The following is a 12,781-nucleotide window of genomic DNA, read 5'->3' as shown; positions in this document are numbered from 1 at the left end:
AATTTCAGATAATAACAGAGAGACAAGGATAAATGGAATTTCCTTCTTTAAACATAACACTTTAGATTTGTTCTTGTAAGGTTTTTTTGTCTATAGGCATGACGAATTTTATTGAAATAATAGCACCCATATTCATAATCCTTTGTAGTCTACAAAATTTACATTTTCTCTTTTGGGTGTTTCACAAAAACTATATAGAATAATAATTATATGTTATTGGAAAGAAACAAAATGTCATGTTAAGTAATGTATTCCAGTTTATTGTGTTTGTTTTATATCATGGTTTTGTTTTCACCAAGATCTACATTCACAACCTATAAATGTAGAAAATAACATTATAAAGTTGCAAAAAGTTTTCTGTGTAATTTTATATGCAATTATGTTTTACACCCTCAATCTTTGGTGGGAAAACAGTAAGTCAGTGAAGTTCTCATTGTGTTCTGAACATAATACATCTTAGTACCGGTGGCCGGGTGTGGAAGAGGCAGAAAGAGCACCTTGCTGTATTAAGGAAGGCAACCTGATACTAATGGACTGATTAGTTTTAGACTTGCCGAAGTGTTCAGTTTTGCTCCAAGTCCCAGGGGGAACTGATACTAGAAGGTGTGAGCAACTGAGCGCAGGGGAGGGTCTCCTTTCCAACTGCATTTCAAGGTATATTTTAATGAATGTGAAATCTCATTGGAAAAACAAACCAGTGTAACACTATGACTTCAGCTCTAGAGAGATGTTACCTCACCATCAACTGGTTAGCTGTTCACTTGGAATATACAGTTACCTAACTGAGAAGGAAGGTGATAATGAGAGGGGGACTTGGCAAGAGAGTCCAGGCAGAAGGAGCTGCACAAAGGCAAACCAAATCCAATATTGACCATGTGTTTTGAGAATTAATCAATAGCTTTCACAGAAATTACTCTCCATATGTTCATTTCACTTTCTAAGCATTTTTGTCATTTGTTCATTCATGGCCCTGAGGATGCTCTTAGAAGTATAAAGATCCTAAGACTGTACAAATGAAGTGTTTTGTTTTTTATTTAGTAGATTCCATATTCCCATGTCACTATATACATGGGAAAATAGCTTAGACATATCTGTATACGTTAACATTCTTTTCACACAAAGTGATAAAACATATATGTAGATTTAACTCAGAATTTGAGCAAACAAATGGAAGTAAATTTCTATCCTTCATCTTTGCCGAATGCCTTTCCAATGTACACATTTATTCATCTGAGTAACATTACTTGAGGAACTCCATTGCTTCAAAAATATTATATGTCATTCTGTTGTCAAGACAGTGCTGTAAATGTATTTAGGATGTATTTTTGAATTATTTTCTTTTTCAAACATGTGGCAGGTACTGTTCTATGCTTCCTTTTACTTGTGGAAGAGCAACTAGTAATAATACAAGTATCTTTCCTTTAATATGAATATTAAATGCTATGATAGAGGCTGAATACTGGAAAACTGATTAAAATGTTCTTAATTTTTCTTCCTCCAGAACTTGGTTAGGAATTGTACCCAAGTTACAGGAAAAGCTTAAATTTATGATAACACTATTAAGTACAAATTAAACATCTGAATATTGTGCAAGTTAGTGTCTTACACTGGATTCTCAGGGGCAATTTAAAGAGTCTGGACTACATAAAATGCAAATTCTTTTCTACGTTTTTCTACTTTAACTGTATCACTTTTTGGCTGTTTATTAGTCAGCATGAGAAACAAAAGAGTCTAATAATTTATTTTAATAGCTAAATATTTGAGTAGCAAAATAATATATCCAGTATTAGTAAAAGACAGAATTTTTATATTTGTTTATTATTTTTATCTTTTCACTTGGGCACCTGAATGCCTTGCATATATTAAATATTCATATTATTTGCTGAATAAATTATTTAATTCTTCCAATTAAGCACTGTCAGTCTAATTTAATAAAGCTAACTTCAAAGTTTATCACTCTACTGGTTGTTAGCTGTACATTTGGACAACTGAGACATATTTAAAAGATTCTTTAACTTTCTTCATCTTATCCATAATTTCTAAGGAAATATAAAACTTTCATAAAAATCAAAAATTGCTACCATGAACATTGTCTTTTTTGGGGCTTCCCTGGTGGCGCAGTGGTTGAGAATCTGCCTGCCAATGCAGGGGACATGGGTTCGAGCCCTGGTCTGGGAAGATCCCACATGCCGCGGAGCAACTAGGCCCGTGAGCCACAATTACTGGGCCTGCGCGTCTGGAGCCTGTGCTCCGCAACAAGAGAGGCCACGATAGTGAGAGGCCCGTGCACCGCGATGAAGAGTGGCCCCCGCTTGCCGCAACTAGAGAAAGCCCTTGCACAGAAATGAAGACCCAACACAGCCAAAAATAAATAAATAAATAATAAAAATAAAGGAATTCCTTTAAAAAAAAAAAGTAAAAAAAAAAAAATTGTCTTTTCTGTAAATTTGGCTTTATTTGCATGTTTCTCCAAAATGAATTTTAACCTAGATTTGTATTAAACCTAGAGATAAAGCTTACCAGAAGAACAAAGGAGCCCATAAGATTAATGCTGAAACATTTTAGAGGAAACTGCTAGGGCAGAGACTATTCTATAGGGAGGAATAGGGAGGAGAACTCTCTTGCTTCGTGTTTCCTAGTGTTTCATGTGCGAACAGGAATGAGTGCCCAGGTAATCAGGAGTTCTATAAGTAAATCCATATTTCTGTGCACATCACCTATCAGTTAACAAAAAATTTGCTCAGGTCTAATTACTTACAAAAGATTGAGCAAAAAATAAATAAGGATGCCTCCTACTTCCCAATTAAACCACCAGGTTGCATGTTATGTGAATTTTCTTCCTTAAAGACTGTTCTTTTTTTTTTTTAATTTATTTATTTATTTTTAGCTGTGTTGGGTCTTCGTTTCTATGCGAGGGCTTTCTCTAGTTGTGGCGAGTGGGGGCTACTCTTCATCACAGTGCGCGGGCCTCTCACTGTCGCGGCCTCTCTTGTTGAGGAGCACAGGCTCCAGACGCGCAGGCTCAGTAATTGTGGCTCACAAGCCCAGTTGCTCCGCAGCATGTGGGATCTTCCCAGACCAGGGCTCGAACCCGTGTCTCCTGCAGTAGCAGGCAGATTCTCAACCACTGTGCCACCAGGGAAGCCCAAAGACTGTTCTTGAAATCCATTTTGATCTTATGTTATCTGTAAGAGTTAGGTCAGAGTGTCCTGCCCAACCCAATAAAGTCTGTTTCAACATCTGTGTGATGACTGCATTTTCTCACTTGAGATTTATTCAGATGTTTAGCAGAAAGGAATTTAAGAAAAATGGTATCTGTTTCATATTGGTTTTTCAGTCTTAAGACAGCAAGTCAACACACCACCGTCACCCTAAAACCAATGAGAAGAAACAGCATAACCACTCATCACACTCCCTCACACCAAATGAACAAACACACAAGCAGACATAAAAAACAAACCAACTGCAAAAACAGATTCTGCCTCCCTAAAAACTCATCATTGCAGGGAAATTTCAGATTGACTGTGTATTGTCAAAATACACTTTCACCAGGGAGTGTGAAAGGGGCTGTACCCACCCCTCCACATCCCAGCTCCAGCACTCCTGGGACCTAGCACTCCTGGGGATGGGGGTGAGAACTCTGGCGCCTCTAGCCCATCTGAGGCCTTCTGGAAGAAACATGATGTCACAGATATTTCACTGCTTTTTCCTCATCCTCTCTATTTTCTTCTCTTGTACCTTTAAAGATTTTGCCTCTTTTTCCAGTCCCTTTTCACTTTTTTTAAACTTCTCACATTTCTCCAAAGCTCTCTGATCCCCTTAAATAGAGGGACAATTCTTCTGACCCAATACAAACATTCATTCCCACTGGTCCTTTGTACTTTTTCTGTTTTTACTGTGGATGGGGCTTTTTCCCCCAGGGTAGATGTGAGGGTGTAAGGATCATCACCTGCACTTGCTGTCTCTAGGGATTTACTGAAGAGCACTAGCTATTAATTAGCATTTTATGATGTGCTTCGCACTCTTCAGAGGAAACACACTATGTAAGTGCCAAATAGTAATAATTCAGTTCTCTTCTCTCCTTTGGGCTCTGGATGCACCAGTTCTCACACTCCTGAGGAGGAAAAAAGTCGTATTCCTTATTATACCCACGTAGAGGATTAAAATATCAAGTGCAAAAGCTGCAACATGGGGGAATAGTTGGACTCATTTCAAAATGATTGCAAATATTTCTCCAGAAAAAAAAGAGCAGTCCTCGGCATAACTATCAGACAAGGAAATCTACCCGCCCTCCCGCCCCCAGAATTCTGTGCAATCCAAGCAGGGAGCAGAATTTCTCACCTGTGTTTCCTATAGTCCTTTCACTATCTAGGAAACAACCTACCTTTTTGAAAAGAACTAACTTTAGGTTCACTTGTCTCAATGACCGCCTTCGCCATACAGGAAGGCCCTATTCTAGGTGCAGTTTCTACCTGGTGCTAATTTTGTCATACACACAATTTGCATCTTTAATCCATTTTTTTCATTTAAAATATGGGAAGACTGTTTCCCTTACCAAGGAAATTTCAGGTTTAGCTCATTTATTTTCTCTAATCATATCATTTTCATTATTATATCATAGTCAGGGAAAGCTGAAAGAAACTGTCTTTTTCCAAGGCTGGGAGATAAAGAAAGTGAAAGAGTTAGGAGGTGGGAAAATCCTAGCAAATGAGACTGAGAGTCATTGTTGCAATGATGGAACATACACAGCCTTGTAGGGTTTTGAACTGATCTGGGTCTCCAACAAGATCCGGACCTGTGTGTGTCTAAGGCATCTGGACTCTTCCTTCAATAAAGGTATGGAAGATAGAATTATGACTCATTCCTGCCTCAGTATAGTGTTTTGAATTATATTTGTCTTTTTAATTTTTTTATTAAAAAATTTCCTCTTAGAACCAATGTTTAAGATAATACCCATAGTGTTAGGGCTCTTATTTATGATTTTAAATTCTTTTTTAGTTTCTTCAGTGTCTGATTGATTGGATAGTTTTATCCATCCATTCTCATGGTAATTAAAATGTGTATTATATTTGACTTAAATATGGAATACTAAGATTTATTCATGGATGGCATTTTAATCTTTCCCATTTCTTTTGTTTCTATAATCTTATTCCTTTATAAGTTAAAATTCTGGAAAATAAAGTGATTAGACACAGAAATTAATGTTAAAAACTTCAGAGGGAGTAAGAGGGAGGAAACATATTTAATAAGTAGGTATTGGGTACTCTGCCTAACTCTGTATATAGGTTGTTAACACAATCGTGTATGTGTGTGTATGTCTGTTTTTATTATTAAACCCAAACAATATCTCTATGAAGAAAACATATATGGTGATTCAAAGAGATTAAGTAAATTATTTAGGTTCATATCTAGAGTTAGTAGTAGAGCTGTGATTCAGACCCAGACCCGTCTAACTCCAAAGTCCAGTTTTGTAACACTGATATACAATAAACAATACCCTTCTTACTGCCACTCTGGTCGTGTTACCAACAATATGTGAGTCGCTCTAAACTGACAGCAATTTTGAAAGTTGTTGTTAATTCTATTATCTGCCATTTTGGGGAGGGAGTATTACTTTACTTCTTGAATGTCAGTGTTTCACTATGTATGAGATTTCCCTTTTTCCATTGTTAAAACCTACTGCTGTTATCTGTAGCCTTGGTTTAGTGAATTTACGTTCCCCTAACATAATATGGTGAAGTATGTTGTAAAAGTTTAAGAGCAGAATACTGATTTACCCCTTACTATATTATGTGATCGTTCTTGGCATATGAGTCTGTTTTTAAAAGATTTTTGTTTAGCTCTAAAATATTTAGAGGTATTTCGTAATTTGACAAACATTGAATGTCTTATCTGGTAAAAATGGGAGGCATGTTTTATCTGAAGAAGGCTGGAGAATGTGATGGGGTAAAAGACAAGCAAACTATAGATTAAAAAATAGAACAAACATCAGCAGCTTTATGACCAGTAAAAATGCAATGAGTTTTAAGCTATTTCTCGAATAATTAAGATGTTGACTAAGATTTCTTTGCCTTTAATGTCTAGATGTTTACTTTAACTCCTCCTTACCCTAGATCCATGTCCCATCGATGTCCAAAGCCTACCTCAAATTTCTGCCTATTCCTGAAACGTGTTGGAATGGGGGGTGGGGGGAATAAGACAATGCACCTCATGTTTTTCTTTGTAGCTCCTGACTCTCAGCTAACTTTTCCTCAATTCATGAAAAATGTTACCATTTCTCTTGATTTTATTTATATGGACATATAAGCACACATATATTCACAAATACTTTTTTTCTATTATTGGCCATATATATTATTTTATTATAGACTGGGCACTCAATTTGAGGTTAAGTAATCCCCTGAGCTATCTACTACTGTTCATTGAGTTAGTCTCTTAAAACTCTATTAAATTTAGTTAGCAATCAGTGTCAAGTCAGTGCAATTAATAATAGTCCTGGGCATTGACCTAAGCTACTGAGGGGAAAAAAAAATTGAGAGTCAGATGATTTGGGGGACCACTATTCCTAATGTGTTGTTCACAATTAGAAGCAGCACATTTTTATTGGAACAAGAGATCTAAAAAAAGGATTTCCCAAGTCAGCCTTAGGTGTAAAAGCATGTTTCCCTAGAAACCAGGAGAAAAAAAAAAAAACATGCACAGAAGTATGGATGGTTTAGACTGTCTCTTTTTGGCTGGGGGAATTGGGGATTTTGTTGCACTCTAGCAATTCTAGGTCTAGGTTTCATAACACTTTCATTCTCTCTCTCTCTCTCTCTCTCTCTCCCATGAGGATATAAAGCCATTGGGATAGGTTGCTAACACAATCTATTTTTATCTCTCGAAAGACTAGAATTATTGTCCTACAAATCTAAGCTTTGCTTTTTTGACATCACTATAGATGTCAAGGTCTTGTGATTCTTCCCACATCTATTTATTCCTCTGTGCCATGAAAAATAAGATATATTGAGATTAAGCAACAATTTCAACATTTTATTAAAAATCTTACACAGAAAAAGACACCTAAAGATCCTCCTTTAGGGATTTCCTTGCACTGTTTTAAAGCTTTATATATCTGTTTATTAAAGGAGATATAAATATGATGAGTCAGAAAAATGTTAGTCTTTTAAAATGATATTGTGTCAAGCAGTCACCCTGATTGCTAAAAAGAAATACTGCTGGGGATAACACACACATACACAGTTTAATATCATTTCGCCCGCAAGGCCACTCACAAGCATTAATACGTTATGGCTCAGGATAGGAAAGAAACATCACAAAAGACAAGGAAAATGATTTAATCCCAGTGTCTTTCTGGCTTAAGAATACTTTCTTTTTTTGTGTATTGCTGGTTTTGAACTTCAGAGTTTTTGCTGGAATAAATGACTAAAATATCATAATTCCCCATTTTAGTCTTTCTACTTGCTTGTTGGAAGGTCTGTTAAACTAGGGACATCTCTCTTTTTTTTTCTTCCTCTGTCTGCTCTCAGTGTTCCTATCTTTACTGCTTGCTAGCCAGTAAAGAATCAATCTATTTTTCCCTCTGACCCAAATAATTTTATATAAGAAATCCAATTATAAAAAAAAAATATATCAAGTACAGTCTTGAAGGAGAAAGAATTCAAATCTCGCTCAGGCAGCCAAATGGGTGAATGGGGACAAGGCTGGGACAGGCCTACTTTTATTCCTAGAGCGCTCTTTCTAGAGTTTACGCTAAGGAATATTGCTAAATAAGAAGTGTTAAAAAATTAAAAGATAATTGGAGAAGGAGTTCTGGGATTTGTGTATAAACCTTGCTATATACCATACATAAGTATGTAACTGTTAGCTATTATCTGTATTAAGCCTCAGGTGTTTAGCATGAACTGACGGTCTCATCTTTGAATTCATCACGCTTTTTCCTTACATTAAATCACTGGGTCATGGCAAGGGGAGACCCATCTGCCAAGGCCCAGTCTGCATTCTTCCATCTTCTCACCTTCCACAGTGTTTTTTTTTTTAATTTATTCTTTTTAAAAAAAAATTTTAACAATATTTCACAATTGTTACTGTCTCCTACTGACTACAGGGTCATTTACGTCTCTTCAAATACTTTATCACACAACCTAGTTCTAATATAGAATAAAGCATGTTTTTGATTAGGAACACAAATTTGACCAAATTAAAGGAAAATAAAAATGAGTATTATTAAGGGCATTGTTTACAAGAAAAGCACTTCTTGTTATTTAATTTTGACCTTGAAATTTCTGATAATAGAAACAATAGAGGATTTATGAACTCTTTATAAATTATAACAATACAGGAATTCCAAGCACTTATGGAATCTCCTAATGATTTTTTTTCTCTTCTTCCCATTCTTTATTAGATTATCTAGCAGTAAATTTAGTAACTGGTAAATATTTTTCACCGTGCTAATCTAAAATGTAGTGAAAGATTTTCTCCTTTAATTTTTGTTTAACTATTAAATGTTTTTGTTTCATTTTACTCTTTTTATTTCATTAACATTTTTTTGAAAAGATGAATAGCACAGATAACCATTATTTCTGATTATTTTTAAGTTCAGATTTTTCTAAAGTCTGTATTCTTCATGAATAGAACAAATATCAGCATGGTTGGGAAATAAAATTAATTACTGTGATTATATGAAAGAACTTCTTGCCTCTTGGTAATAACAACAGATTTATCACTAAGACATCTCATTTTCCATAAGTAATTAAACTACTATATAAAAGGAATCAATTGTATGTGAGAAGTCATACAAATTGACCCAAGTTACAGCCATATTTATTAGAAGAATGCTTTTACTTTTTTCAAAAGCACTTTCAGATATACCCCATGTAGCACATGTGGGCCATGATTTAGGTTAACAACAACAAAATATTTTTTTTAATGATCATCAGTTACCAAGTAAAAGCACAAAAAGTTTCCTTATGTTCTGAGACATAAAAGAAGGAAGTAAGGCAACCTGTACTTTATTATTTTGTATCATATGCAAAGCTTTTTCTAAACTTTAAATCCAACTGAAAGCAGCTGCTGGAAAAATATCATTACACTGTACCTTAAGCTACAAAAACCAATTTAATGGTGACATTTTATTTTGTTCAGATGGTCTACTCTTTTCTTTTGTTTAAACCAGTAAGGCCTATGGAAACTGTATCTGGATGAAATCACTGGAAGGTGAAGGCCCATGACCAAAAACATTCTTTAAAGATTATGGGGTTACAGTCGAATGGGATAGCAGCACTAACAAGAGCAAAGGTCTCCCAAAGACAGGAAGTAATAATACATCATTCATATACACAGCCACACTTTTCCTTTTCCTAGAGAGGGATAGAAAGTTTATTATTCAAAATATCAATACATAAACCATGAACATTACTTTTAAATCACATGAGGTATGCTTTTCAGGTCAGCCTATTTCTATTTTTTAAAAGAAATAATCACTTCTCTAACCTCTCCAGGTCAAAAATTTTTAATAAAAATTTCTTCAGTTTTAACCATTCTATTTACTTCTCCTGAATTAAAATGAAAAAAAGAAAATTGTCTATGCTTTTATATATATATGTGTGTGTATGTGTATATATATGTGTGTGTATACTGATATATATCATTGATGTATATTTGTATATCAATGTTATCATGATCAAAATTTGAAAAGCGAGCAAAATTCAACACTAAGGCTGATCTAGCTTTTTCAAAAATGAGAGTATTTTACCTCAGAGAAACAGTTTTTTAAAAAAGAAAACAAAAACTACTCTTGATGTGAATCCAATGGTCATAAATCTTTATCAGAAAAACTTTGGAACCAGATTGTTTAATCTAGCACCAACCTTTACTGAACATGATGGTAAGCAGCAATCTCTCTCCCTCTCTTACTAATTTTTATTTTTAAATCATTCGTCTTAACTGGAAACATGCATTTGTTCATTCATTTACTCATTCATAATTTATACGTTATCCCTGGAAAGGACTCCCTATAAAAGTTACAGATAACAGAAAACCATTGACTTAAATAGTTGATAAAAACAAAGAGAGAGAGCAATCCCGGTTAACATTGTTGCTGTGATATGAGCATTAAATGAAGATCCAAGTTTCATTGCATCTAAGAACCTAGCAAAGTGCCTTTGTAATGACTTTAAATGCAGTGAACTAAGCACCTGCTGTGGATTGAAGTTATAACCTTTACAAAAGTGTGACAGCCTTGCTGCTTAGGAAGGACTCCCAGGTGGTCCTGGCACAGCCTGGTCACATCTGCTAGGTCTTAGAAAGATGGGGGTAAGGGTTCTGCATGCTGGCTTTGTGCCACATGATCTTGCTGAAAGCTTTGTACAAATAAGGAATGCAGAAACTCCCAAGATGTGGAAAAGAGAGAGTTCCAAATTAAAAATACAGTATTGGATGCCTCCAATAGGTAACTTTTCCTCTGTGGCCCTAAATTTTCCTGACTCTTAAATGAGTTTGTTGGGCTAGATCATTTCCAAAGATTTGCTCTTCTCTCAGAATTCTTAGCAAGAATTTCATCTCACCACTGGTAGCTTACATTGAGTCTATCATTTATTCATTCAAGAAACATTTCCTTTAGGGCTTGATGAATATAGTCTCTATCTGCTTTGGGCTCAAAGTTTTAGTGGGAGAGACAGAAATGTGAACAGACTATTAAAGAATAGAAAATATTACTATAATTTATTCACAGTCATGTTGAAGGAAGCATGTAAGCCTTTTGGTGAGGTTAAGAAAGCAGCTGTCTTGAATGAGAGTTCAGTATGTAATCACCATCAAAGGAAGAAAAGGAGAAGGCCATTTCTGATAAAGGCCACGTGAAGGCAGGAGGTGAGGAAAGTGTGGTAAGTGAAAAAGAGTTCTTAGAAGTTCAATGATGTTGGAATGCACTGAAAATGTGAAAGTGGCTTTAAAAGTAGATAGAGGCCAGATCATAAAAGAAATTTCATGAAAGTCTGTGTAGTTCAGTGTTTAGGGTCATGGACCCAGAGTCCAGTGCCTGGGATGGATTTCTGACTTAGTCATTATATGGTCTGCATCTTACAAAAATGTATTTAATACCTCTTAACATCATTTTCCACATGTGCACAAAGGTGATTAGATTTATCCCTTATAGAATTATGCTAAGGAGTAAATTAAATAACTCATACTAAAATTGAAACTTCAACTACACGACAAAAACTGAAAAATGCAAAATTGTTAATTGAGGTGTCAAATCATCACATGTAGATTTTTAAAGGGAATTTCTTTTTTTTTTTTAAACATCTTTATTGGAGTATAATTGCTTTACAATGGTGTGTTAGTTTCTGCTTTATAACAAAGTGAATCAGCTTTACATATACATATGTCCCCATATCTCTTCCCTCTTGCATCTCCCTCCCACCCTCCCTATCCCACACCTTTAGGTGGTCACAAAGCACAGAGCTGATCTCCCTGTGCTACGCGGTTGCTTCCCACTAGCTATCTATTTTACGTTTGGTAGTGAATATATGTCCATGCCACTCTCTCTCTTTGTCACATCTTACCCTTCCCCCTCCCCATGTCCTCAAGTCCATTCTCTAGTAGGTCTGTGTTAAAAGGAGTTTCTGAACACTAGTAATCCTTTGAAATTGCTTACACTTTGAGACTGTTTATTAGCTGAGTGCAAAGAGAAAGGAGGAGGGTTTATGAAGAAATTATGTTAAAAAGAGTAGTTGCCAACCTCTGGGCATCCATTCTAATGGGAATAGGGGGTGAAGTGGTACTACCTGCATCACCTCAAACCTAGAGAGGGGAGCTGCAGGTGAGAGGGTCCCAGCTGAGGACATCTGAATCACTCACATAGGCACTCCAGTAAAAGCAGTCAGCTTTTACGATCTTCCAGATCCAAGGTGCCATCCAGCCCTCCAGGCTGAGTTGGAATAAGATCTGTTGCTAAGTCAGACTCATCTTAAATGGATATGTATATTCTAATTCTAAATGGAGGCTGTGTTTTGTGACCTAAGGTGATAAAAGAGCTATCTTTTACTTAAGAAAGGGCAGAGAATTCATGGGCTTGCCAGAGTTTTCTTTCATTGACAGGAAAATAAAGCCTTCATAGACAGTGCTTTTGAACAGGAGACAAAAGTGAAGTCTCATTTTGATGTCACAAGCAAACTTGTTCCACATACCAGTTTAACATTAAAGCACCAAAAGGAGTGATTGGTACACAGTGAGTGATTAATTTTTGTGGTGTGAGCAGCTATGCCAGGCTATGAAGTGTGTCCTGGATAAACTAGGAAGCCATTATAAGGAAAGCAATATGATCAGATAGTTTTGAGATAGTTTTGAGCTGAGGTTTGGACAAATGTGCTGGGAGAGGAAGAAGAAATTCAAGGAGGTCATTTAAGAAACTATTTAATATCTTCTAAAAGAAATGTTAATGCTTGTAATGAAGGCAGTAGGCCAAGTGGATGAAGTAGATTTGGTAGATATTTAGGAGGTAGAATATAGGACTCAGGAACATATAATGGAATGTGAAAAATGAGGATTATATGACTTTTCTGGTTTTCTGACTTGAGTGATAAGAAATAAGTGAAGAGGGATCCGTATTTTATTTTTAGTATCTTGAGCTTGGGATCTTTCTGAGAGTTTCAGATAGACATCTGCAGTTGGAAATCATCCACGAGCATGAGTCAAGGCTATATTAGAAATAAAAAATGAAAATTATATTTATTTAGGTAGCAATAGCATGCATGAGAACACCTGTGAATAATATCTATAA

The 12,781-nt window shown here is 35.6% G+C and overlaps 1 protein-coding gene and 1 long non-coding RNA gene across 4 annotated transcripts in view; one reads left to right on the top strand and one right to left on the bottom strand.

Moving 5' to 3' along the window:
- The window catches only part of SEMA3A (semaphorin 3A), a 502,916-nt gene that overhangs the window by 22,884 nt on the left and 467,251 nt on the right, over positions 1 to 12,781 (top strand). The window lies entirely within an intron of this gene.
- LOC309631832 overlaps positions 1 to 12,781 on the bottom strand; it is a 552,519-nt gene that overhangs the window by 537,126 nt on the left and 2,612 nt on the right. The gene's annotated exons all lie outside the window — the stretch shown is intronic.

Source organism: Balaenoptera borealis (assembly GCF_965194805.1).
Source record: "Balaenoptera borealis genome assembly, chromosome: 7".
NCBI lineage: Eukaryota > Metazoa > Chordata > Mammalia > Artiodactyla > Balaenopteridae > Balaenoptera > Balaenoptera borealis.
This window is presented reverse-complemented; position numbering and strand designations above follow the sequence as displayed.